We start from the raw sequence: 21,687 nt of genomic DNA on the forward strand, positions 1-21,687 counted from the left end.
TTAGCTTTAGCCATGTCAGTGAAAGATTGGTAAGGGATTCAGACACAAAGGGCGCTGTGGCTTAGCTAGTCAAAGTGCCTGTCTAGTAAACAGGAGATCCTGGGTTCAACTCCCAGCAGTTCCTGCTGTTCTGTTGTGAGTTCTTTCAGAACACTGAACAAATTTGCCAGAATAGGCTTGGGTCTTTGAAGCAACTGTTTTCAGCATGGTCAAGAAAGCCTCTTTGTGTCAGGACACTTACTCTGAGACCCGAGGGAACAATTTGCAATCGACTTGAGACTGATGCAAGGTTACACCCAACTTACTCCTAAAATTGGCAACCTGCAAGTTCTCCAGCCCTTACACCCAACTACTCTAAGGTATTTATTTGGTCATTATTCGACATTTAATAGATCTGCTGAGACTCACATTTGGTAGCTTTTAGGAATTCAAAAGTGAATCTATGTTTTATTGTTTAGCAAATTGTTGTAATGTCCATATTTAATTAAATTTCCAGCCAAAAGTGTCTCTGTGGTGCAATCGGTCAGCGCGCTCGGCTGTTAACTGGGAGGCTAGTGGTACAAATCCACTCAAGGGCGTTTCCCATTAAATCCTGTGTTCTGAGCTTGGTTAATGTTTCAAGGTCTTGTGTTTTGCAATTACACGCAGCATTTGAACTGTATACTCGAATTTGCTGGGCTATGGTGTGTCACTCAGTCAAACGCTGAGCTGGAGAGCACCCATAAACCAACGGTGGGTTTTCTCAAATTGAGCTTACAACTGTGGAATTAAGCAAGTAACTTTTTGTTACGCAGCATTAGCTTTAGCCATGTCAGTGTAAGATTGGTAAGGGATTCAGACGCAAAGGGCGCTGTGGCTTAGCTGGTCAAAGTGCCTGTCTAGTAAACAGGACATCCTGGGTTCAACTCCCAGCAGTGCCTGCTGTCCCGTTGTGAGTTCTTTCAGAACACTGAACAAATATGCGAGGATAGGCTTGGTTATTTGAAGCACCTTTTTTCAGCATTGTCTAGAAAGCCTCTTTGTGTCAAACACTGAGCTGGAGACCACCCATAAACCAATGGTGGGTTTTCTCAAATTGAGATTACAACTGTGGAATTAAGCAAGTAACTTTTTGTTACCCAGCATTAGCTTTAGCCATGTCAGTGTAAGATTGGTAAGGGATTCAGACCCAAAGGGCGCTTTGGCTTAGCTGGTCAAAGTACCTGTCTAGTAAACAGGAGATCCTGGGTTCAACTCCCAGCAGTGCCAGCTGTGCCGTTGTGAGTTCTTTCAGAACACTGAACAAATATGTGAGGATAGGCTTGGTTCTTTGAAGCAACTGTTTTCAGCATGGTCAAGAAAGCCTCTTTGTGTCAGGACACTTACTCTGAGACCCGAGGGAACAATTTGCAATCGACTTGAGACCGATGTGAGGTTACACCCAACTTACTCCTAAAATTATTGGCAACCTGCAAGTTCTCCAGCCCTGACACCCAACTACTCTAAGTTATTTATTTAGTCATTATTTGACATTTAATAGATCTGCTGAGACTCACATTTGGAAGCTTCTAGGAATTCAAAAGTGAATCTATGTTTTATTGTTTAGCAAATTGTTGTAATTTCCATATTTAATTTCATTTCCAGCCAAAACGTGTCTCTGTGGCGCAATCGGTCAGCGCGCTCGGCTGTTAACCGAGAGGCTGGTGGTTCAAATCCACCCAGGGACGTTTCCCATTAAATCCTGTCTTCTGAGCTTGATTAATATTTCAAGGTCTTGTGTTTTGCAATTACACGCAGCATTTAAACTGTATACTAGAATTTGCTGGGCTATGGTGTGTCAGTCAGTCAAACACTGAGCTGGAGACCACCCATAAACCAACGGTGGGTTTTCTCAAATTGAGATTACAACTGTGGAATTAAGCAAGGAAATTCTTGTTACCCAGCATTAGTTTTACCCAGGTCAGTGGAAGATTGGTAAGGGGTTCAGATGCAAAAGGTGCTGTGGCTTAGCTGGTCAAAGTGCCTGTCTTGTAAACAGGAGATCCTGGGTTTAACTCCCAGCAGTGCCTGCTGTTCCATTATGAGTTTTTTCAGAGCACTGAATAAATATGCACGGATAGGCATGGTTATTTGAAGCAACTGTTTTCAGCATTGTCAAGAAAGCCTCTTTCTGTCAAATACTGAGCTGGAGAGCACCCATAAACCAACGGTGGGTTTTTCTCAAATTGAGATTACAACTGTGGAATTAAGCAAGTAACTTTTTGTTACCCAGCATTAGCTTTAGCCATGTCAGTGTAAGATTGGTAAGGGATTCAGACACAAAGGGCGCTGTGGCTTAGCTGGTCAAAGTACCTGTCTAGTAAACAGGAGATCCTGGGTTCAACTCCCAGCAGTGCCTCCTGTGCCGTTGTGAGTTCTTTCAGAACACTGAACAAATATGTGAGGATAGGCTTTGTTCTTTGAAGCAACTGTTGTCAGCATGGTCAAGAAAACCTCTTTGTTTCAGGACACTTACTGTGAGACCCGAGGGAATAATTTGCAATCGACTTGAGACCGATGCAAGGTTACACCCAACTTACTCCTAAAATTATTGGCAACCTGCAAGTTCTCCACCCCTGACACCCAACTACTTTAAGGGCGCTGTGGCTTAGCTGGTCAAAGTGCCTGTCTAGTAAACAGGAGATCCTGGGTTCAACTCCCTGCTCTGCCATTGTGAGGTCTTTCACAACACTGAGCAAGTATGCGAGGATAGGCTTGGTTCTTTGAAGAAACTGTTTTCAGCATTGTCAAGAAAGCCTCTTTGTTTCAGGACACTTACTGTGAGACCCGAGGGAATAATTTGCAATCGACTTGAGACCGATGCAAGGTTACACCGAACTTACTCCTAAAATTATTGGCAACCTGCAAGTTCTCCACCCCTGACACCCAACTACTCTAAGGTATTTATTTGGTTCATTATTCGACATTTAATAGATCTGCTGAGACTCACATTTGGTAGCTTCTAGGAATTCAAAAGTGAGTTTTATTGTTTAGCAAATTGTTGTAATTTCCATATTTAATTACATTTCCAGCCAAACAGTGTCTCTGTGGCGCAATCGGTCAGCGCGCTCGGCTGTTAACCGAGAGGCTGGTGGTTCAAATCCACCCAGGGACGTTTCCTGTTAAATCCTGTGTTCTGAGCTTGATAAATGTTTCAAGGTCTTGTGTTTTGCAATTATATGCAGCATTTGAACTGTATACTAGAATTTGCTGGGCTATGGTGTGTCACTCAGTCAAATACTGAGCTGGAGAGCACCCATAAACCAACGGTGGGTTTTCTCAAATTGAGATTACAACTGTGGAATTAAGCAAGTAACTTTTTGTTACCCAGCATTAGCTTTAGCCATGTCAGTGAAAGATTGGTAAGGGATTCAGACACAAAGGGCGCTGTGGCTTAGCTAGTCAAAGTGCCTGTCTAGTAAACAGGAGATCCTGGGTTCAACTCCCAGCAGTTCCTGCTGTTCTGTTGTGAGTTCTTTCAGAACACTAAACAAATTTGCCAGAATAGGCTTGGGTCTTTGAAGCAACTGTTTTCAGCATGGTCAAGAAAGCCTCTTTGTGTCAGGACACTTACTCTGAGACCCGAGGGAACAATTTGCAATCGACTTGAGACTGATGCAAGGTTACACCCAACTTACTCCTAAAATTGGCAACCTGCAAGTTCTCCAGCCCTTACACCCAACTACTCTAAGGTATTTATTTGGACATTATTCGACATTTAATAGATCTGCTGAGACTCACATTTGGTAGCTTTTAGGAATTCAAAAGTGAATCTATGTTTTATTGTTTAGCAAATTGTTGTAATTTCCATATTTAATTAAATTTCCAGCCAAAAGTGTCTCTGTGGTTCAATCGGTCAGCGCGCTCGGCTGTTCACTGGGAGGCTAGTGGTACAAATCCACTCAAGGGCGTTTCCCATTAAATCCTGTGTTCTGAGCTTGGTTAATGTTTCAAGGTCTTGTGTTTTGCAATTACACGCAGCATTTGAACTGTATACTAGAATTTGCTGGGCTATGGTGTGTCACTCAGTCAAACGCTGAGCTGGAGAGCACCCATAAACCAACGGTGGGTTTTCTCAAATTGAGCTTACAACTGTGGAATTAAGCAAGTAACTTTTTGTTACGCAGCATTAGCTTTAGCCATGTCAGTGTAAGATTGGTAAGGGATTCAGACGCAAAGGGCGCTGTGGCTTAGCTGGTCAAAGTGCCTGTCTAGTAAACAGGACATCCTGGGTTCAACTCCCAGCAGTGCCTGCTGTCCCGTTGTGAGTTCTTTCAGAACACTGAACAAATATGCGAGGATAGGCTTGGTTATTTGAAGCAACTTTTTTCAGCATTGTCAAGAAAGCCTCTTTGTGTCAAACACTGAGCTGGAGACCACCCATAAACCAATGGTGGGTTTTCTCAAATTGAGATTACAACTGTGGAATTAAGCAAGTAACTTTTTGTTACGCAGCATTAGCTTTAGCCATGTCAGTGTAAGATTGGTAAGGGATTCAGACGCAAAGGGCGCTGTGGCTTAGCTGGTCAAAGTGCCTGTCTAGTAAACAGAAGATACTGGGTTCAACTCCCAGCAGTGCCTGCTGTGCTGTTGTGAGTTCTTTCAGAACACTGAACAAATATGCGAGGATAGGCTTGGTTATTTGAAGCATCTGTTTTCAGCATTGTCAAGAAAGCCTCTTTGTGTCAAACACTGAGCTGGAGAGCACCCATAAACCAATGGTGGGTTTTCTCAAATTGAGATTACAACTGTGGAATTAAGCAAGTAACTTTTTGTTACCCAGCATTAGCTTTAGCCATGTCAGTGTAAGATTGGTAAGGGATTCAGACGCAAAGGGCGCTGTGGCTTAGCTGGTCAAAGTACCTGTCTAGTAAACAGGAGATCCTGGGTTCAACTCCCAGCAGTGCCTCCTGTGCCGTTGTGAGTTCTTTCAGAACACTGAACAAATATGCGAGGATAGGCTTGGTTCTTTGAAGCAACTTTTTTCAGCATGGTCAAGAAAGCCTCTTTGTGTCAGGACACTTACTCTGAGACCCGAGGGAACAATTTGCAATCGACTTGAGACCGATGTGAGGTTACACCCAACTTACTCCTAAAATTATTGGCAACCTGCAAGTTCTCCAGCCCTGACACCCAACTACTCTAAGTTATTTATTTAGTCATTATTCGACATTTACTAGATCTGCTGAGACTCACATTTGGTAGCTTCTAGGAATTCAAAAGTGAGTTTTATTGTTTAGCAAATTGTTGTAATTTCCATATTTAATTACATTTCCAGCCAAAGAGTGTCTCTGTGGCGCAATCGGTCAGCGCGCTCGGCTGTTAACCGAGAGGCTGGTGGTTCAAATCCACCCAGGGACGTTTCCTGTTAAATCCTGTGTTCTGAGCTTGATAAATGTTTCAAGGTCTTGTGTTTTGCAATTATATGCAGCATTTGAACTGTATACTAGAATTTGCTGGGCTATGGTGTGTCACTCAGTCAAATACTGAGCTGGAGAGCACCCATAAACCAACGGTGGGTTTTCTCAAATTGAGATTACAACTGTGGAATTAAGCAAGTAACTTTTTGTTACCCAGCATTAGCTTTAGCCATGTCAGTGAAAGATTGGTAAGGGATTCAGACACAAAGGGCGCTGTGGCTTAGCTAGTCAAAGTGCCTGTCTAGTAAACAGGAGATCCTGGGTTCAACTCCCAGCAGTTCCTGCTGTTCTGTTGTGAGTTCTTTCAGAACACTGAACAAATTTGCCAGAATAGGCTTGGGTCTTTGAAGCAACTGTTTTCAGCATGGTCAAGAAAGCCTCTTTGTGTCAGGACACTTACTCTGAGACCCGAGGGAACAATTTGCAATCGACTTGAGACTGATGCAAGGTTACACCCAACTTACTCCTAAAATTGGCAACCTGCAAGTTCTCCAGCCCTTACACCCAACTACTCTAAGGTATTTATTTGGTCATTATTCGACATTTAATAGATCTGCTGAGACTCACATTTGGTAGCTTTTAGGAATTCAAAAGTGAATCTATGTTTTATTGTTTAGCAAATTGTTGTAATGTCCATATTTAATTAAATTTCCAGCCAAAAGTGTCTCTGTGGTGCAATCGGTCAGCGCGCTCGGCTGTTAACTGGGAGGCTAGTGGTACAAATCCACTCAAGGGCGTTTCCCATTAAATCCTGTGTTCTGAGCTTGGTTAATGTTTCAAGGTCTTGTGTTTTGCAATTACACGCAGCATTTGAACTGTATACTCGAATTTGCTGGGCTATGGTGTGTCACTCAGTCAAACGCTGAGCTGGAGAGCACCCATAAACCAACGGTGGGTTTTCTCAAATTGAGCTTACAACTGTGGAATTAAGCAAGTAACTTTTTGTTACGCAGCATTAGCTTTAGCCATGTCAGTGTAAGATTGGTAAGGGATTCAGACGCAAAGGGCGCTGTGGCTTAGCTGGTCAAAGTGCCTGTCTAGTAAACAGGACATCCTGGGTTCAACTCCCAGCAGTGCCTGCTGTCCCGTTGTGAGTTCTTTCAGAACACTGAACAAATATGCGAGGATAGGCTTGGTTATTTGAAGCAACTTTTTTCAGCATTGTCAAGAAAGCCTCTTTGTGTCAAACACTGAGCTGGAGACCACCCATAAACCAATGGTGGGTTTTCTCAAATTGAGATTACAACTGTGGAATTAAGCAAGTAACTTTTTGTTACGCAGCATTAGCTTTAGCCATGTCAGTGTAAGATTGGTAAGGGATTCAGACGCAAAGGGCGCTGTGGCTTAGCTGGTCAAAGTGCCTGTCTAGTAAACAGAAGATACTGGGTTCAACTCCCAGCAGTGCCTGCTGTGCCGTTGTGAGTTCTTTCAGAACACTGAACAAATATGCGAGGATAGGCTTGGTTATTTGAAGCATCTGTTTTCAGCATTGTCAAGAAAGCCTCTTTGTGTCAAACACTGAGCTGGAGAGCACCCATAAACCAATGGTGGGTTTTCTCAAATTGAGATTACAACTGTGGAATTAAGCAAGTAACTTTTTGTTACCCAGCATTAGCTTTAGCCATGTCAGTGTAAGATTGGTAAGGGATTCAGACGCAAAGGGCGCTGTGGCTTAGCTGGTCAAAGTACCTGTTTAGTAAACAGGAGATCCTGGGTTCAACTCCCAGCAGTGCCTCCTGTGCCGTTGTGAGTTCTTTCAGAACACTGAACAAATATGCGAGGATAGGCTTGGTTCTTTGAAGCAACTTTTTTCAGCATGGTCAAGAAAGCCTCTTTGTGTCAGGACACTTACTCTGAGACCCGAGGGAACAATTTGCAATCGACTTTAGACCGATGTGAGGTTACACCCAACTTACTCCTAAAATTATTGGCAACCTGCAAGTTCTCCAGCCCTGACACCCAACTACTCTAAGTTATTTATTTAGTCATTATTTGACATTTAATAGATCTGCTGAGACTCACATTTGGAAGCTTCTAGGAATTCAAAAGTGAATCTATGTTTTATTGTTTAGCAAATTGTTGTAATTTCCATATTTAATTTCATTTCCAGCCAAAACGTGTCTCTGTGGCGCAATCGGTCAGCGTGCTCGGCTGTTAACCGAGAGGCTGGTGGTTCAAATCCACCCAGGGACGTTTCCTGTTAAATCCTGTGTTCTGAGCTTGATTAATGTTTCAAGGTCTTGTGTTTTGCAATTACACGCAGCATTTAAACTGTATTCTAGAATTTGCTGGGCTATGGTGTGTCAGTCAGTCAAATACTGAGCTGGAGAGCACCCATAAACCAACGGTGGGTTTTCTCAAATTGAGATTACAACTGTGGAATTAAGCAAGTAACTTTTTGTTACCCAGCATTAGCTTTAGCCATGTCAGTGAAAGATTGGTAAGGGATTCAGACACAAAGGGCGCTGTGGCTTAGCTAGTCAAAGTGCCTGTCTAGTAAACAGGAGATCCTGGGTTCAACTCCCAGCAGTTCCTGCTGTTCTGTTGTGAGTTCTTTCAGAACACTGAACAAATTTGCCAGAATAGGCTTGGGTCTTTGAAGCAACTGTTTTCAGCATGGTCAAGAAAGCCTCTTTGTGTCAGGACACTTACTCTGAGACCCGAGGGAACAATTTGCAATCGACTTGAGACTGATGCAAGGTTACACCCAACTTACTCCTAAAATTGGCAACCTGCAAGTTCTCCAGCCCTTACACCCAACTACTCTAAGGTATTTATTTGGTCATTATTCGACATTTAATAGATCTGCTGAGACTCACATTTGGTAGCTTTTAGGAATTCAAAAGTGAATCTATGTTTTATTGTTTAGCAAATTGTTGTAATGTCCATATTTAATTAAATTTCCAGCCAAAAGTGTCTCTGTGGTGCAATCGGTCAGCGCGCTCGGCTGTTAACTGGGAGGCTGGTGGTACAAATCCACTCAAGGGCGTTTCCCATTAAATCCTGTGTTCTGAGCTTGGTTAATGTTTCAAGGTCTTGTGTTTTGCAATTACACGCAGCATTTGAACTGTATACTAGAATTTGCTGGGCTATGGTGTGTCACTCAGTCAAACGCTGCGCTGGAGAGCACCCATAAACCAACGGTGGGTTTTCTCAAATTGAGATTACAACTGTGGAATTAAGCAAGTAACTTTTTGTTACGCAGCATTAGCTTTAGCCATGTCAGTGTAAGATTGGTAAGGGATTCAGACGCAAAGGGCGCTGTGGCTTAGCTGGTCAAAGTGCCTGTCTAGTAAACAGGACATCCTGGGTTCAACTCCCAGCAGTGCCTGCTGTCCCGTTGTGAGTTCTTTCAGAACACTGAACAAATATGCGAGGATAGGCTTGGTTATTTGAAGCAACTTTTTTCAGCATTGTCAAGAAAGCCTCTTTGTGTCAAACACTGAGCTGGAGACCACCCATAAACCAATGGTGGGTTTTCTCAAATTGAGATTACAACTGTGGAATTAAGCAAGTAACTTTTTGTTACGCAGCATTAGCTTTAGCCATGTCAGTGTAAGATTGGTAAGGGATTCAGACGCAAAGGGCGCTGTGGCTTAGCTGGTCAAAGTGCCTGTCTAGTAAACAGAAGATACTGGGTTCAACTCCCAGCAGTGCCTGCTGTGCCGTTGTGAGTTCTTTCAGAACACTGAACAAATATGCGAGGATAGGCTTGGTTATTTGAAGCATCTGTTTTCAGCATTGTCAAGAAAGCCTCTTTGTGTCAAACACTGAGCTGGAGAGCACCCATAAACCAATGGTGGGTTTTCTCAAATTGAGATTACAACTGTGGAATTAAGCAAGTAACTTTTTGTTACCCAGCATTAGCTTTAGCCATGTCAGTGTAAGATTGGTAAGGGATTCAGACGCAAAGGGCGCTGTGGCTTAGCTGGTCAAAGTACCTGTTTAGTAAACAGGAGATCCTGGGTTCAACTCCCAGCAGTGCCTCCTGTGCCGTTGTGAGTTCTTTCAGAACACTGAACAAATATGCGAGGATAGGCTTGGTTCTTTGAAGCAACTTTTTTCAGCATGGTCAAGAAAGCCTCTTTGTGTCAGGACACTTACTCTGAGACCCGAGGGAACAATTTGCAATCGACTTTAGACCGATGTGAGGTTACACCCAACTTACTCCTAAAATTATTGGCAACCTGCAAGTTCTCCAGCCCTGACACCCAACTACTCTAAGTTATTTATTTAGTCATTATTTGACATTTAATAGATCTGCTGAGACTCACATTTGGAAGCTTCTAGGAATTCAAAAGTGAATCTATGTTTTATTGTTTAGCAAATTGTTGTAATTTCCATATTTAATTTCATTTCCAGCCAAAACGTGTCTCTGTGGCGCAATCGGTCAGCGTGCTCGGCTGTTAACCGAGAGGCTGGTGGTTCAAATCCACCCAGGGACGTTTCCTGTTAAATCCTGTGTTCTGAGCTTGATTAATGTTTCAAGGTCTTGTGTTTTGCAATTACACGCAGCATTTAAACTGTATTCTAGAATTTGCTGGGCTATGGTGTGTCAGTCAGTCAAATACTGAGCTGGAGAGCACCCATAAACCAACGGTGGGTTTTCTCAAATTGAGATTACAACTGTGGAATTAAGCAAGTAACTTTTTGTTACCCAGCATTAGCTTTAGCCATGTCAGTGAAAGATTGGTAAGGGATTCAGACACAAAGGGCGCTGTGGCTTAGCTAGTCAAAGTGCCTGTCTAGTAAACAGGAGATCCTGGGTTCAACTCCCAGCAGTTCCTGCTGTTCTGTTGTGAGTTCTTTCAGAACACTGAACAAATTTGCCAGAATAGGCTTGGGTCTTTGAAGCAACTGTTTTCAGCATGGTCAAGAAAGCCTCTTTGTGTCAGGACACTTACTCTGAGACCCGAGGGAACAATTTGCAATCGACTTGAGACTGATGCAAGGTTACACCCAACTTACTCCTAAAATTGGCAACCTGCAAGTTCTCCAGCCCTTACACCCAACTACTCTAAGGTATTTATTTGGTCATTATTCGACATTTAATAGATCTGCTGAGACTCACATTTGGTAGCTTTTAGGAATTCAAAAGTGAATCTATGTTTTATTGTTTAGCAAATTGTTGTAATGTCCATATTTAATTAAATTTCCAGCCAAAAGTGTCTCTGTGGTGCAATCGGTCAGCGCGCTCGGCTGTTAACTGGGAGGCTGGTGGTACAAATCCACTCAAGGGCGTTTCCCATTAAATCCTGTGTTCTGAGCTTGGTTAATGTTTCAAGGTCTTGTGTTTTGCAATTACACGCAGCATTTGAACTGTATACTAGAATTTGCTGGGCTATGGTGTGTCACTCAGTCAAACGCTGCGCTGGAGAGCACCCATAAACCAACGGTGGGTTTTCTCAAATTGAGATTACAACTGTGGAATTAAGCAAGTAACTTTTTGTTACGCAGCATTAGCTTTAGCCATGTCAGTGTAAGATTGGTAAGGGATTCAAACGCAAAGGGCGCTGTGGCTTAGCTGGTCAAAGTGCCTGTCTAGTAAACAGGACATCCTGGGTTCAACTCCCAGCAGTGCCTGCTGTCCCGTTGTGAGTTCTTTCAGAACACTGAACAAATATGCGAGGATAGGCTTGGTTATTTGAAGCAACTTTTTTCAGCATTGTCTGGAAAGCCTCTTTGTGTCAAACACTGAGCTGGAGACCACCCATAAACCAATGGTGGGTTTTCTCAAATTGAGATTACAACTGTGGAATTAAGCAAGTAACTTTTTGTTACCCAGCATTAGCTTTAGCCATGTCAGTGTAAGATTGGTAAGGGATTCAGACCCAAAGGGCGCTTTGGCTTAGCTGGTCAAAGTACCTGTCTAGTAAACAGGAGATCCTGGGTTCAACTCCCAGCAGTGCCAGCTGTGCCGTTGTGAGTTCTTTCAGAACACTGAACAAATATGTGAGGATAGGCTTGGTTCTTTGAAGCAACTGTTTTCAGCATGGTCAAGAAAGCCTCTTTGTGTCAGGACACTTACTCTGAGACCCGAGGGAACAATTTGCAATCGACTTGAGACCGATGTGAGGTTACACCCAACTTACTCCTAAAATTATTGGCAACCTGCAAGTTCTCCAGCCCTGACACCCAACTACTCTAAGTTATTTATTTAGTCATTATTTGACATTTAATAGATCTGCTGAGACTCACATTTGGAAGCTTCTAGGAATTCAAAAGTGAATCTATGTTTTGTTTAGCAAATTGTTGTAATTTCCATATTTAATTTCATTTCCAGCCAAAACGTGTCTCTGTGGCGCAATCGGTCAGCGCGCTCGGCTGTTAACCGAGAGGCTGGTGGTTCAAATCCACCCAGGGACGTTTCCCATTAAATCCTGTCTTCTGAGCTTGATTAATGTTTCAAGGTCTTGTGTTTTGCAATTACACGCAGCATTTAAACTGTATTCTAGAATTTGCTGGGCTATGGTGTGTCAGTCAGTCAAATACTGAGCTGGAGAGCACCCATAAACCAACGGTGGGTTTTTCTCAAATTGAGATTACAACTGTGGAATTAAGCAAGTAACTTTTTGTTACCCAGCATTAGCTTTAGCCATGTCAGTGTAAGATTGGTAAGGGATTCAGACGCAAAGGGCGCTGTGGCTTAGCTGGTCAAAGTACCTGTCTAGTAAACAGGAGATCCTGGGTTCAACTCCCAGCAGTGCCTCCTGTGCCGTTGTGAGTTCTTTCAGAACACTGAACAAATATGTGAGGATAGGCTTTGTTCTTTGAAGCAACTGTTGTCAGCATGGTCAAGAAAACCTCTTTGTTTCAGGACACTTACTGTGAGACCCGAGGGAATAATTTGCAATCGACTTGAGACCGATGCAAGGTTACACCCAACTTACTCCTAAAATTATTGGCAACCTGCAAGTTCTCCACCCCTGACACCCAACTACTTTAAGGGCGCTGTGGCTTAGCTGGTCAAAGTGCCTGTCTAGTAAACAGGAGATCCTGGGTTCAACTCCCTGCTCTGCCATTGTGAGGTCTTTCACAACACTGAGCAAGTATGCGAGGATAGGCTTGGTTCTTTGAAGAAACTGTTTTCAGCATTGTCAAGAAAGCCTCTTTGTTTCAGGACACTTACTGTGAGACCCGAGGGAATAATTTGCAATCGACTTGAGACCGATGCAAGGTTACACCGAACTTACTCCTAAAATTATTGGCAACCTGCAAGTTCTCCACCCCTGACACCCAACTACTCTAAGGTATTTATTTGGTTCATTATTCGACATTTAATAGATCTGCTGAGACTCACATTTGGTAGCTTCTAGGAATTCAAAAGTGAGTTTTATTGTTTAGCAAATTGTTGTAATTTCCATATTTAATTACATTTCCAGCCAAAGAGTGTCTCTGTGGCGCAATCGGTCAGCGCGCTCGGCTGTTAACCGAGAGGCTGGTGGTTCAAATCCACCCAGGGACGTTTCCTGTTAAATCCTGTGTTCTGAGCTTGATAAATGTTTCAAGGTCTTGTGTTTTGCAATTATATGCAGCATTTGAACTGTATACTAGAATTTGCTGGGCTATGGTGTGTCACTCAGTCAAATACTGAGCTGGAGAGCACCCATAAACCAACGGTGGGTTTTCTCAAATTGAGATTACAACTGTGGAATTAAGCAAGTAACTTTTTGTTACCCAGCATTAGCTTTAGCCATGTCAGTGAAAGATTGGTAAGGGATTCAGACACAAAGGGCGCTGTGGCTTAGCTAGTCAAAGTGCCTGTCTAGTAAACAGGAGATCCTGGGTTCAACTCCCAGCAGTTCCTGCTGTTCTGTTGTGAGTTCTTTCAGAACACTGAACAAATTTGCCAGAATAGGCTTGGGTCTTTGAAGCAACTGTTTTCAGCATGGTCAAGAAAGCCTCTTTGTGTCAGGACACTTACTCTGAGACCCGAGGGAACAATTTGCAATCGACTTGAGACTGATGCAAGGTTACACCCAACTTACTCCTAAAATTGGCAACCTGCAAGTTCTCCAGCCCTTACACCCAACTACTCTAAGGTATTTATTTGGACATTATTCGACATTTAATAGATCTGCTGAGACTCACATTTGGTAGCTTTTAGGAATTCAAAAGTGAATCTATGTTTTATTGTTTAGCAAATTGTTGTAATTTCCATATTTAATTAAATTTCCAGCCAAAAGTGTCTCTGTGGTGCAATCGGTCAGCGCGCTCGGCTGTTAACTGGGAGGCTAGTGGTACAAATCCACTCAAGGGCGTTTCCCATTAAATCCTGTGTTCTGAGCTTGGTTAATGTTTCAAGGTCTTGTGTTTTGCAATTACACGCAGCATTTGAACTGTATACTAGAATTTGCTGGGCTATGGTGTGTCACTCAGTCAAACGCTGAGCTGGAGAGCACCCATAAACCAACGGTGGGTTTTCTCAAATTGAGCTTACAACTGTGGAATTAAGCAAGTAACTTTTTGTTACGCAGCATTAGCTTTAGCCATGTCAGTGTAAGATTGGTAAGGGATTCAGACGCAAAGGGCGCTGTGGCTTAGCTGGTCAAAGTGCCTGTCTAGTAAACAGGACATCCTGGGTTCAACTCCCAGCAGTGCCTGCTGTCCCGTTGTGAGTTCTTTCAGAACACTGAACAAATATGCGAGGATAGGCTTGGTTATTTGAAGCAACTTTTTTCAGCATTGTCAAGAAAGCCTCTTTGTGTCAAACACTGAGCTGGAGACCACCCATAAACCAATGGTGGGTTTTCTCAAATTGAGATTACAACTGTGGAATTAAGCAAGTAACTTTTTGTTACGCAGCATTAGCTTTAGCCATGTCAGTGTAAGATTGGTAAGGGATTCAGACGCAAAGGGCGCTGTGGCTTAGCTGGTCAAAGTGCCTGTCTAGTAAACAGAAGATACTGGGTTCAACTCCCAGCAGTGCCTGCTGTGCCGTTGTGAGTTCTTTCAGAACACTGAACAAATATGCGAGGATAGGCTTGGTTATTTGAAGCATCTGTTTTCAGCATTGTCAAGAAAGCCTCTTTGTGTCAAACACTGAGCTGGAGAGCACCCATAAACCAATGGTGGGTTTTCTCAAATTGAGATTACAACTGTGGAATTAAGCAAGTAACTTTTTGTTACCCAGCATTAGCTTTAGCCATGTCAGTGTAAGATTGGTAAGGGATTCAGACACAAAGGGCGCTGTGGCTTAGCTGGTCAAAGTACCTGTCTAGTAAACAGGAGATCCTGGGTTCAACTCCCAGCAGTGCCTCCTGTGCCGTTGTGAGTTCTTTCAGAACACTGAACAAATATGCGAGGATAGGCTTGGTTCTTTGAAGCAACTTTTTTCAGCATGGTCAAGAAAGCCTCTTTGTGTCAGGACACTTACTCTGAGACCCGAGGGAACAATTTGCAATCGACTTGAGACCGATGTGAGGTTACACCCAACTTACTCCTAAAATTATTGGCAACCTGCAAGTTCTCCAGCCCTGACACCCAACTACTCTAAGTTATTTATTTAGTCATTATTTGACATTTAATAGATCTGCTGAGACTCACATTTGGAAGCTTCTAGGAATTCAAAAGTGAATCTATGTTTTATTGTTTAGCAAATTGTTGTAATTTCCATATTTAATTTCATTTCCAGCCAAAACGTGTCTCTGTGGCGCAATCGGTCAGCGCGCTCGGCTGTTAACCGAGAGGCTGGTGGTTCAAATCCACCCAGGGACGTTTCCCATTAAATCCTGTCTTCTGAGCTTGATTAATGTTTCAAGGTCTTGTGTTTTGCAATTACACGCAGCATTTAAACTGTATACTAGAATTTGCTGGGCTATGGTGTGTCAGTCAGTCAAACACTGAGCTGGAGACCACCCATAAACCAACGGTGGGTTTTCTCAAATTGAGATTACAACTGTGGAATTAAGCAAGGAAATTCTTGTTACCCAGCATTAGTTTTACCCAGGTCAGTGGAAGATTGGTAAGGGGTTCAGATGCAAAGGGTGCTGTGGCTTAGCTGGTCAAAGTGCCTGTCTTGTAAACAGGAGATCCTGGGTTTAACTCCCAGCAGTGCCTGCTGTTCCATTATGAGTTCTTTCAGAGCACTGAATAAATATGCACGGATAGGCATGGTTATTTGAAGCAACTGTTTTCAGCATTGTCAAGAAAGCCTCTTTCTGTCAAATACTGAGCTGGAGAGCACCCATAAACCAACGGTGGGTTTTTCTCAAATTGAGATTACAACTGTGGAATTAAGCAAGTAACTTTTTGTTACCCAGCATTAGCTTTAGCCATGTCAGTGTAAGATTGGTAAGGGATTCAGACGCAAAGGGCGCTGTGGCTTAGCTGGTCAAAGTACCTGTCTAGTAAACAGGAGATCCTGGGTTCAACTCCCAGCAGTGCCTCCTGTGCCGTTGTGAGTTCTTTCAGAACACTGAACAAATATGTGAGGATAGGCTTTGTTCTTTGAAGCAACTGTTGTCAGCATGGTCAAGAAAACCTCTTTGTTTCAGGACACTTACTGTGAGACCCGAGGGAATAATTTGCAATCGACTTGAGACCGATGCAAGGTTACCCCCAACTTACTCCTAAAATTATTGGCAACCTGCAAGTTCTCCACCCCTGACACCCAACTACTTTAAGGGCGCTGTGGCTTAGCTGGTCAAAGTGCCTGTCTAGTAAACAGGAGATCCTGGGTTCAACTCCCTGCTCTGCCATTGTGAGGTCTTTCACAACACTGAGCAAGTATGCGAGGATAGGCTTGGTTCTTTGAAGAAACTGTTTTCAGCATTGTCAAGAAAGCCTCTTTGTTTCAGGACACTTACTGTGAGACCCGAGGGAATAATTTGCAATCGACTTGAGACCGATGCAAGGTTACACCGAACTTACTCCTAAAATTATTGGCAACCTGCAAGTTCTCCACCCCTGACACCCAACTACTCTAAGGTATTTATTTGGTTCATTATTCGACATTTAATAGATCTGCTGAGACTCACATTTGGTAGCTTCTAGGAATTCAAAAGTGAGTTTTATTGTTTAGCAAATTGTTGTAATTTCCATATTTAATTACATTTCCAGCCAAAGAGTGTCTCTGTGGCGCAATCGGTCAGCGCGCTCGGCTGTTAACCGAGAGGCTGGTGGTTCAAATCCACCCAGGGACGTTTCCTGTTAAATCCTGTGTTCTGAGCTTGATAAATGTTTCAAGGTCTTGTGTTTTGCAATTATATGCAGCATTTGAACTGTATACTAGAATTTGCTGGGCTATGGTGTGTCACTCAGTCAAATACTGAGCTGGAGAGCACCCATAAACCAACGGTGGGTTTTCTCAAATTGAGATTACAACTGTGGAATTAAGCAAGTAACTTTTTGTTACCCAGCATTAGCTTTAGCCATGTCAGTGAAAGATTGGTAAGGGATTCAGACACAAAGGGCGCTGTGGCTTAGCTAGTCAAAGTGCCTGTCTAGTAAACAGGAGATCCTGGGTTCAACTCCCAGCAGTTCCTGCTGTTCTGTTGTGAGTTCTTTCAGAACACTGAACAAATTTGCCAGAATAGGCTTGGGTCTTTGAAGCAACTGTTTTCAGCATGGTCAAGAAAGCCTCTTTGTGTCAGGACACTTACTCTGAGACCCGAGGGAACAATTTGCAATCGACTTGAGACTGATGCAAGGTTACACCCAACTTACTCCTAAAATTGGCAACCTGCAAGTTCTCCAGCCCTTACACCCAACTACTCTAAGGTATTTATTTGGACATTATTCGACATTTAATAGATCTGCTGAGACTCACATTTGGTAGCTTTTAGGAATTCAAAAGTGAATCTATGTTTTATTGTTTAGCAAATTGTTGTAATTTCCATATTTAATTAAATTTCCAGCCAAAAGTGTCTCTGTGGTGCAATCGGTCAGCGCGCTCGGCTGTTAACTGGGAGGCTAGTGGTACAAATCCACTCAAGGGCGTTTCCCATTAAATCCTGTGTTCTGAGCTTGGTTAATGTTTCAAGGTCTTGTGTTTTGCAATTACACGCAGCATTTGAACTGTATACTAGAATTTGCTGGGCTATGGTGTGTCACTCAGTCAAACGCTGAGCTGGAGAGCACCCATAAACCAACGGTGGGTTTTCTCAAATTGAGCTTACAACTGTGGAAGTAAGCAAGTAACTTTTTGTTACGCAGCATTAGCTTTAGCCATGTCAGTGTAAGATTGGTAAGGGATTCAGACGCAAAGGGCGCTGTGGCTTAGCTGGTCAAAGTGCCTGTCTAGTAAACAGGACATCCTGGGTTCAACTCCCAGCAGTGCCTGCTGTCCCGTTGTGAGTTCTTTCAGAACACTGAACAAATATGCGAGGATAGGCTTGGTTATTTGAAGCAACTTTTTTCAGCATTGTCAAGAAAGCCTCTTTGTGTCAAACACTGAGCTGGAGACCACCCATAAACCAATGGTGGGTTTTCTCAAATTGAGATTACAACTGTGGAATTAAGCAAGTAACTTTTTGTTACGCAGCATTAGCTTTAGCCATGTCAGTGTAAGATTGGTAAGGGGTTCAGACGCAAAGGGCGCTGTGGCTTAGCTGGTCAAAGTGCCTGTCTAGTAAACAGAAGATACTGGGTTCAACTCCCAGCAGTGCCTGCTGTGCCGTTGTGAGTTCTTTCAGAACACTGAAAAAATATGCGAGGATAGGCTTGGTTATTTGAAGCATCTGTTTTCAGCATTGTCAAGAAAGCCTCTTTGTGTCAAACACTGAGCTGGAGAGCACCCATAAACCAATGGTGGGTTTTCTCAAATTGAGATTACAACTGTGGAATTAAGCAAGTAACTTTTTGTTACCCAGCATTAGCTTTAGCCATGTCAGTGTAAGATTGGTAAGGGATTCAGACGCAAAGGGCGCTGTGGCTTAGCTGGTCAAAGTACCTGTCTAGTAAACAGGAGATCCTGGGTTCAACTCCCAGCAGTGCCTCCTGTGCCGTTGTGAGTTCTTTCAGAACACTGAACAAATATGCGAGGATAGGCTTGGTTCTTTGAAGCAACTTTTTTCAGCATGGTCAAGAAAGCCTCTTTGTGTCAGGACACTTACTCTGAGACCCGAGGGAACAATTTGCAATCGACTTGAGACCGATGTGAGGTTACACCCAACTTACTCCTAAAATTATTGGCAACCTGCAAGTTCTCCAGCCCTGACACCCAACTACTCTAAGTTATTTATTTAGTCATTATTTGACATTTAATAGATCTGCTGAGACTCACATTTGGAAGCTTCTAGGAATTCAAAAGTGAATCTATGTTTTATTGTTTAGCAAATTGTTGTAATTTCCATATTTAATTTCATTTCCAGCCAAAACGTGTCTCTGTGGCGCAATCGGTCAGCGCGCTCGGCTGTTAACCGAGAGGCTGGTGGTTCAAATCCACCCAGGGACGTTTCCCATTAAATCCTGTCTTCTGAGCTTGATTAATGTTTCAAGGTCTTGTGTTTTGCAATTACACGCAGCATTTAAACTGTATACTAGAATTTGCTGGGCTATGGTGTGTCAGTCAGTCAAACACTGAGCTGGAGACCACCCATAAACCAACGGTGGGTTTTCTCAAATTGAGATTACAACTGTGGAATTAAGCAAGGAAATTCTTGTTACCCAGCATTAGTTTTACCCAGGTCAGTGGAAGATTGGTAAGGGGTTCAGATGCAAAGGGTGCTGTGGCTTAGCTGGTCAAAGTGCCTGTCTTGTAAACAGGAGATCCTGGGTTTAACTCCCAGCAGTGCCTGCTGTTCCATTATGAGTTCTTTCAGAGCACTGAATAAATATGCACGGATAGGCATGGTTATTTGAAGCAACTGTTTTCAGCATTGTCAAGAAAGCCTCTTTCTGTCAAATACTGAGCTGGAGAGCACCCATAAACCAACGGTGGGTTTTTCTCAAATTGAGATTACAACTGTGGAATTAAGCAAGTAACTTTTTGTTACCCAGCATTAGCTTTAGCCATGTCAGTGTAAGATTGGTAAGGGATTCAGACGCAAAGGGCGCTGTGGCTTAGCTGGTCAAAGTACCTGTCTAGTAAACAGGAGATCCTGGGTTCAACTCCCAGCAGTGCCTCCTGTGCCGTTGTGAGTTCTTTCAGAACACTGAACAAATATGTGAGGATAGGCTTTGTTCTTTGAAGCAACTGTTGTCAGCATGGTCAAGAAAACCTCTTTGTTTCAGGACACTTACTGTGAGACCCGAGGGAATAATTTGCAATCGACTTGAGACCGATGCAAGGTTACACCCAACTTACTCCTAAAATTATTGGCAACCTGCAAGTTCTCCACCCCTGACACCCAACTACTTTAAGGGCGCTGTGGCTTAGCTGGTCAAAGTGCCTGTCTAGTAAACAGGAGATCCTGGGTTCAACTCCCTGCTCTGCCATTGTGAGGTCTTTCACAACACTGAGCAAGTATGCGAGGATAGGCTTGGTTCTTTGAAGAAACTGTTTTCAGCATTGTCAAGAAAGCCTCTTTGTTTCAGGACACTTACTGTGAGACCCGAGGGAATAATTTGCAATCGACTTGAGACCGATGCAAGGTTACACCGAACTTACTCCTAAAATTATTGGCAACCTGCAAGTTCTCCACCCCTGACACCCAACTACTCTAAGGTATTTATTTGGTTCATTATTCGACATTTAATAGATCTGCTGAGACTCACATTTGGTAGCTTCTAGGAATTCAAAAGTGAGTTTTATTGTTTAGCAAATTGTTGTAATTTCCATATTTAATTACATTTCCAGCCAAACAGTGTCTCTGTGGCGCAATCGGTCAGCACGCTCGGCTGTTAACCGAGAGGCTGGTGGTTCAAATCCACCCAGGGACGTTTCCTGTTAAATCCTGTGTTCTTAGCTTGATAAATGTTTCAAGGTCTTGTGTTTTGCAATTATATGCAGCATTTGAACTGTATACTAGAATTTGCTGGGCTATGGTGTGTCACTCAGTCAAATACTGAGCTGGAGAGCACCCATAAACCAACGGTGGGTTTTCTCAAATTGAGATTACAACTGTGGAATTAAGCAAGTAACTTTTTGTTACCCAGCATTAGCTTTAGCCATGTCAGTGAAAGATTGGTAAGGGATTCAGACACAAAGGGCGCTGTGGCTTAGCTAGTCAAAGTGCCTGTCTAGTAAACAGGAGATCCTGGGTTCAACTCCCAGCAGTTCCTGCTGTTCTGTTGTGAGTTCTTTCAGAACACTGAACAAATTTGCCAGAATAGGCTTGGGTCTTTAAAGCAACTGTTTTCAGCATGGTCAAGAAAGCCTCTTTGTGTCAGGACACTTACTCTGAGACCCGAGGGAACAATTTGCAATCGACTTGAGACTGATGCAAGGTTACACCCAACTTACTCCTAAAATTGGCAACCTGCAAGTTCTCCAGCCCTTACACCCAACTACTCTAAGGTATTTATTTGGACATTATTCGACATTTAATAGATCTGCTGAGACTCACATTTGGTAGCTTTTAGGAATTCAAAAGTGAATCTATGTTTTATTGTTTAGCAAATTGTTGTAATTTCCATATTTAATTAAATTTCCAGCCAAAAGTGTCTCTGTGGTGCAATCGGTCAGCGCGCTCGGCTGTTAACTGGGAGGCTAGTGGTACAAATCCACTCAAGGGCGTTTCCCATTAAATCCTGTGTTCTGAGCTTGGTTAATGTTTCAAGGTCTTGTGTTTTGCAATTACACGCAGCATTTGAACTGTATACTAGAATTTGCTGGGCTATGGTGTGTCACTCAGTCAAACGCTGAGCTGGAGAGCACCCATAAACCAACGGTGGGTTTTCTCAAATTGAGCTTACAACTGTGGAATTAAGCAAGTAACTTTTTGTTACGCAGCATTAGCTTTAGCCATGTCAGTGTAAGATTGGTAAGGGATTCAGACGCAAAGGGCGCTGTGGCTTAGCTGGTCAAAGTGCCTGTCTAGTAAACAGGAGATCCTGGGTTCAACTCCCAGCAGTGCCTGCTGTCCCGTTGTGAGTTCTTTCAGAACACTGAACAAATAAGCGAGGATAGGCTTGGTTATTTGAAGCAACTTTTTTCAGCATTGTCAAGAAAGCCTCTTTGTGTCAAACACTGAGCTGGAGACCACCCATAAACCAATGGTGGGTTTTCTCAAATTGAGATTACAACTGTGGAATTAAGCAAGTAACTTTTTGTTACGCAGCATTAGCTTTAGCCATGTCAGTGTAAGATTGGTAAGGGATTCAGACGCAAAGGGCGCTGTGGCTTAGCTGGTCAAAGTGCCTGTCT

At 43.1% G+C, this 21,687-nt stretch overlaps 31 non-coding genes across 31 annotated transcripts; all 31 read left to right on the forward strand.

Moving 5' to 3' along the window:
- The first annotated feature begins 846 nt into the window (after positions 1-846).
- trnat-agu (transfer RNA threonine (anticodon AGU)) lies at positions 847-920 on the forward strand. Its single transcript has one exon. It is a non-coding gene; the product is annotated as a tRNA-Thr (tRNA).
- Positions 921-1,632: 712 nt separating this feature from the next.
- trnan-guu (transfer RNA asparagine (anticodon GUU)) lies at positions 1,633-1,706 on the forward strand. The gene has a single exon. It is a non-coding gene; the product is annotated as a tRNA-Asn (tRNA).
- Positions 1,707-1,974: 268 nt separating this feature from the next.
- On the forward strand, positions 1,975-2,048 carry trnat-ugu (transfer RNA threonine (anticodon UGU)). Its single transcript has one exon. It is a non-coding gene; the product is annotated as a tRNA-Thr (tRNA).
- A 255-nt stretch (positions 2,049-2,303) lies between these two features.
- On the forward strand, positions 2,304-2,377 carry trnat-agu (transfer RNA threonine (anticodon AGU)). The gene has a single exon. It is a non-coding gene; the product is annotated as a tRNA-Thr (tRNA).
- Positions 2,378-3,059: 682 nt separating this feature from the next.
- trnan-guu (transfer RNA asparagine (anticodon GUU)) lies at positions 3,060-3,133 on the forward strand. The gene has a single exon. It is a non-coding gene; the product is annotated as a tRNA-Asn (tRNA).
- A 1,064-nt stretch (positions 3,134-4,197) lies between these two features.
- Positions 4,198-4,271, forward strand: trnat-agu (transfer RNA threonine (anticodon AGU)). The gene has a single exon. It is a non-coding gene; the product is annotated as a tRNA-Thr (tRNA).
- A 582-nt stretch (positions 4,272-4,853) lies between these two features.
- trnat-agu (transfer RNA threonine (anticodon AGU)) lies at positions 4,854-4,927 on the forward strand. Its single transcript has one exon. It is a non-coding gene; the product is annotated as a tRNA-Thr (tRNA).
- A 378-nt stretch (positions 4,928-5,305) lies between these two features.
- Positions 5,306-5,379, forward strand: trnan-guu (transfer RNA asparagine (anticodon GUU)). The gene has a single exon. It is a non-coding gene; the product is annotated as a tRNA-Asn (tRNA).
- Positions 5,380-6,443: 1,064 nt separating this feature from the next.
- trnat-agu (transfer RNA threonine (anticodon AGU)) lies at positions 6,444-6,517 on the forward strand. The gene has a single exon. It is a non-coding gene; the product is annotated as a tRNA-Thr (tRNA).
- Positions 6,518-7,099: 582 nt separating this feature from the next.
- Positions 7,100-7,173, forward strand: trnat-agu (transfer RNA threonine (anticodon AGU)). Its single transcript has one exon. It is a non-coding gene; the product is annotated as a tRNA-Thr (tRNA).
- Positions 7,174-7,557: 384 nt separating this feature from the next.
- On the forward strand, positions 7,558-7,631 carry trnan-guu (transfer RNA asparagine (anticodon GUU)). Its single transcript has one exon. It is a non-coding gene; the product is annotated as a tRNA-Asn (tRNA).
- Positions 7,632-8,695: 1,064 nt separating this feature from the next.
- Positions 8,696-8,769, forward strand: trnat-agu (transfer RNA threonine (anticodon AGU)). The gene has a single exon. It is a non-coding gene; the product is annotated as a tRNA-Thr (tRNA).
- Positions 8,770-9,351: 582 nt separating this feature from the next.
- Positions 9,352-9,425, forward strand: trnat-agu (transfer RNA threonine (anticodon AGU)). Its single transcript has one exon. It is a non-coding gene; the product is annotated as a tRNA-Thr (tRNA).
- A 384-nt stretch (positions 9,426-9,809) lies between these two features.
- On the forward strand, positions 9,810-9,883 carry trnan-guu (transfer RNA asparagine (anticodon GUU)). Its single transcript has one exon. It is a non-coding gene; the product is annotated as a tRNA-Asn (tRNA).
- A 1,064-nt stretch (positions 9,884-10,947) lies between these two features.
- Positions 10,948-11,021, forward strand: trnat-agu (transfer RNA threonine (anticodon AGU)). Its single transcript has one exon. It is a non-coding gene; the product is annotated as a tRNA-Thr (tRNA).
- A 709-nt stretch (positions 11,022-11,730) lies between these two features.
- On the forward strand, positions 11,731-11,804 carry trnan-guu (transfer RNA asparagine (anticodon GUU)). Its single transcript has one exon. It is a non-coding gene; the product is annotated as a tRNA-Asn (tRNA).
- A 269-nt stretch (positions 11,805-12,073) lies between these two features.
- On the forward strand, positions 12,074-12,147 carry trnat-agu (transfer RNA threonine (anticodon AGU)). Its single transcript has one exon. It is a non-coding gene; the product is annotated as a tRNA-Thr (tRNA).
- A 682-nt stretch (positions 12,148-12,829) lies between these two features.
- trnan-guu (transfer RNA asparagine (anticodon GUU)) lies at positions 12,830-12,903 on the forward strand. The gene has a single exon. It is a non-coding gene; the product is annotated as a tRNA-Asn (tRNA).
- A 1,064-nt stretch (positions 12,904-13,967) lies between these two features.
- On the forward strand, positions 13,968-14,041 carry trnat-agu (transfer RNA threonine (anticodon AGU)). The gene has a single exon. It is a non-coding gene; the product is annotated as a tRNA-Thr (tRNA).
- Positions 14,042-14,623: 582 nt separating this feature from the next.
- Positions 14,624-14,697, forward strand: trnat-agu (transfer RNA threonine (anticodon AGU)). Its single transcript has one exon. It is a non-coding gene; the product is annotated as a tRNA-Thr (tRNA).
- A 384-nt stretch (positions 14,698-15,081) lies between these two features.
- Positions 15,082-15,155, forward strand: trnan-guu (transfer RNA asparagine (anticodon GUU)). Its single transcript has one exon. It is a non-coding gene; the product is annotated as a tRNA-Asn (tRNA).
- Positions 15,156-15,423: 268 nt separating this feature from the next.
- Positions 15,424-15,497, forward strand: trnat-ugu (transfer RNA threonine (anticodon UGU)). The gene has a single exon. It is a non-coding gene; the product is annotated as a tRNA-Thr (tRNA).
- A 255-nt stretch (positions 15,498-15,752) lies between these two features.
- On the forward strand, positions 15,753-15,826 carry trnat-agu (transfer RNA threonine (anticodon AGU)). Its single transcript has one exon. It is a non-coding gene; the product is annotated as a tRNA-Thr (tRNA).
- Positions 15,827-16,508: 682 nt separating this feature from the next.
- On the forward strand, positions 16,509-16,582 carry trnan-guu (transfer RNA asparagine (anticodon GUU)). Its single transcript has one exon. It is a non-coding gene; the product is annotated as a tRNA-Asn (tRNA).
- Positions 16,583-17,646: 1,064 nt separating this feature from the next.
- Positions 17,647-17,720, forward strand: trnat-agu (transfer RNA threonine (anticodon AGU)). The gene has a single exon. It is a non-coding gene; the product is annotated as a tRNA-Thr (tRNA).
- A 582-nt stretch (positions 17,721-18,302) lies between these two features.
- trnat-agu (transfer RNA threonine (anticodon AGU)) lies at positions 18,303-18,376 on the forward strand. Its single transcript has one exon. It is a non-coding gene; the product is annotated as a tRNA-Thr (tRNA).
- Positions 18,377-18,760: 384 nt separating this feature from the next.
- On the forward strand, positions 18,761-18,834 carry trnan-guu (transfer RNA asparagine (anticodon GUU)). Its single transcript has one exon. It is a non-coding gene; the product is annotated as a tRNA-Asn (tRNA).
- Positions 18,835-19,102: 268 nt separating this feature from the next.
- On the forward strand, positions 19,103-19,176 carry trnat-ugu (transfer RNA threonine (anticodon UGU)). The gene has a single exon. It is a non-coding gene; the product is annotated as a tRNA-Thr (tRNA).
- Positions 19,177-19,431: 255 nt separating this feature from the next.
- trnat-agu (transfer RNA threonine (anticodon AGU)) lies at positions 19,432-19,505 on the forward strand. Its single transcript has one exon. It is a non-coding gene; the product is annotated as a tRNA-Thr (tRNA).
- A 682-nt stretch (positions 19,506-20,187) lies between these two features.
- Positions 20,188-20,261, forward strand: trnan-guu (transfer RNA asparagine (anticodon GUU)). Its single transcript has one exon. It is a non-coding gene; the product is annotated as a tRNA-Asn (tRNA).
- A 1,064-nt stretch (positions 20,262-21,325) lies between these two features.
- On the forward strand, positions 21,326-21,399 carry trnat-agu (transfer RNA threonine (anticodon AGU)). Its single transcript has one exon. It is a non-coding gene; the product is annotated as a tRNA-Thr (tRNA).
- The last annotated feature ends 288 nt before the right edge of the window (positions 21,400-21,687 follow it).

The sequence above is a fragment of the Corythoichthys intestinalis genome, chromosome 11, assembly GCF_030265065.1.
Source record: "Corythoichthys intestinalis isolate RoL2023-P3 chromosome 11, ASM3026506v1, whole genome shotgun sequence".
Taxonomy (NCBI): domain Eukaryota; kingdom Metazoa; phylum Chordata; class Actinopteri; order Syngnathiformes; family Syngnathidae; genus Corythoichthys; species Corythoichthys intestinalis.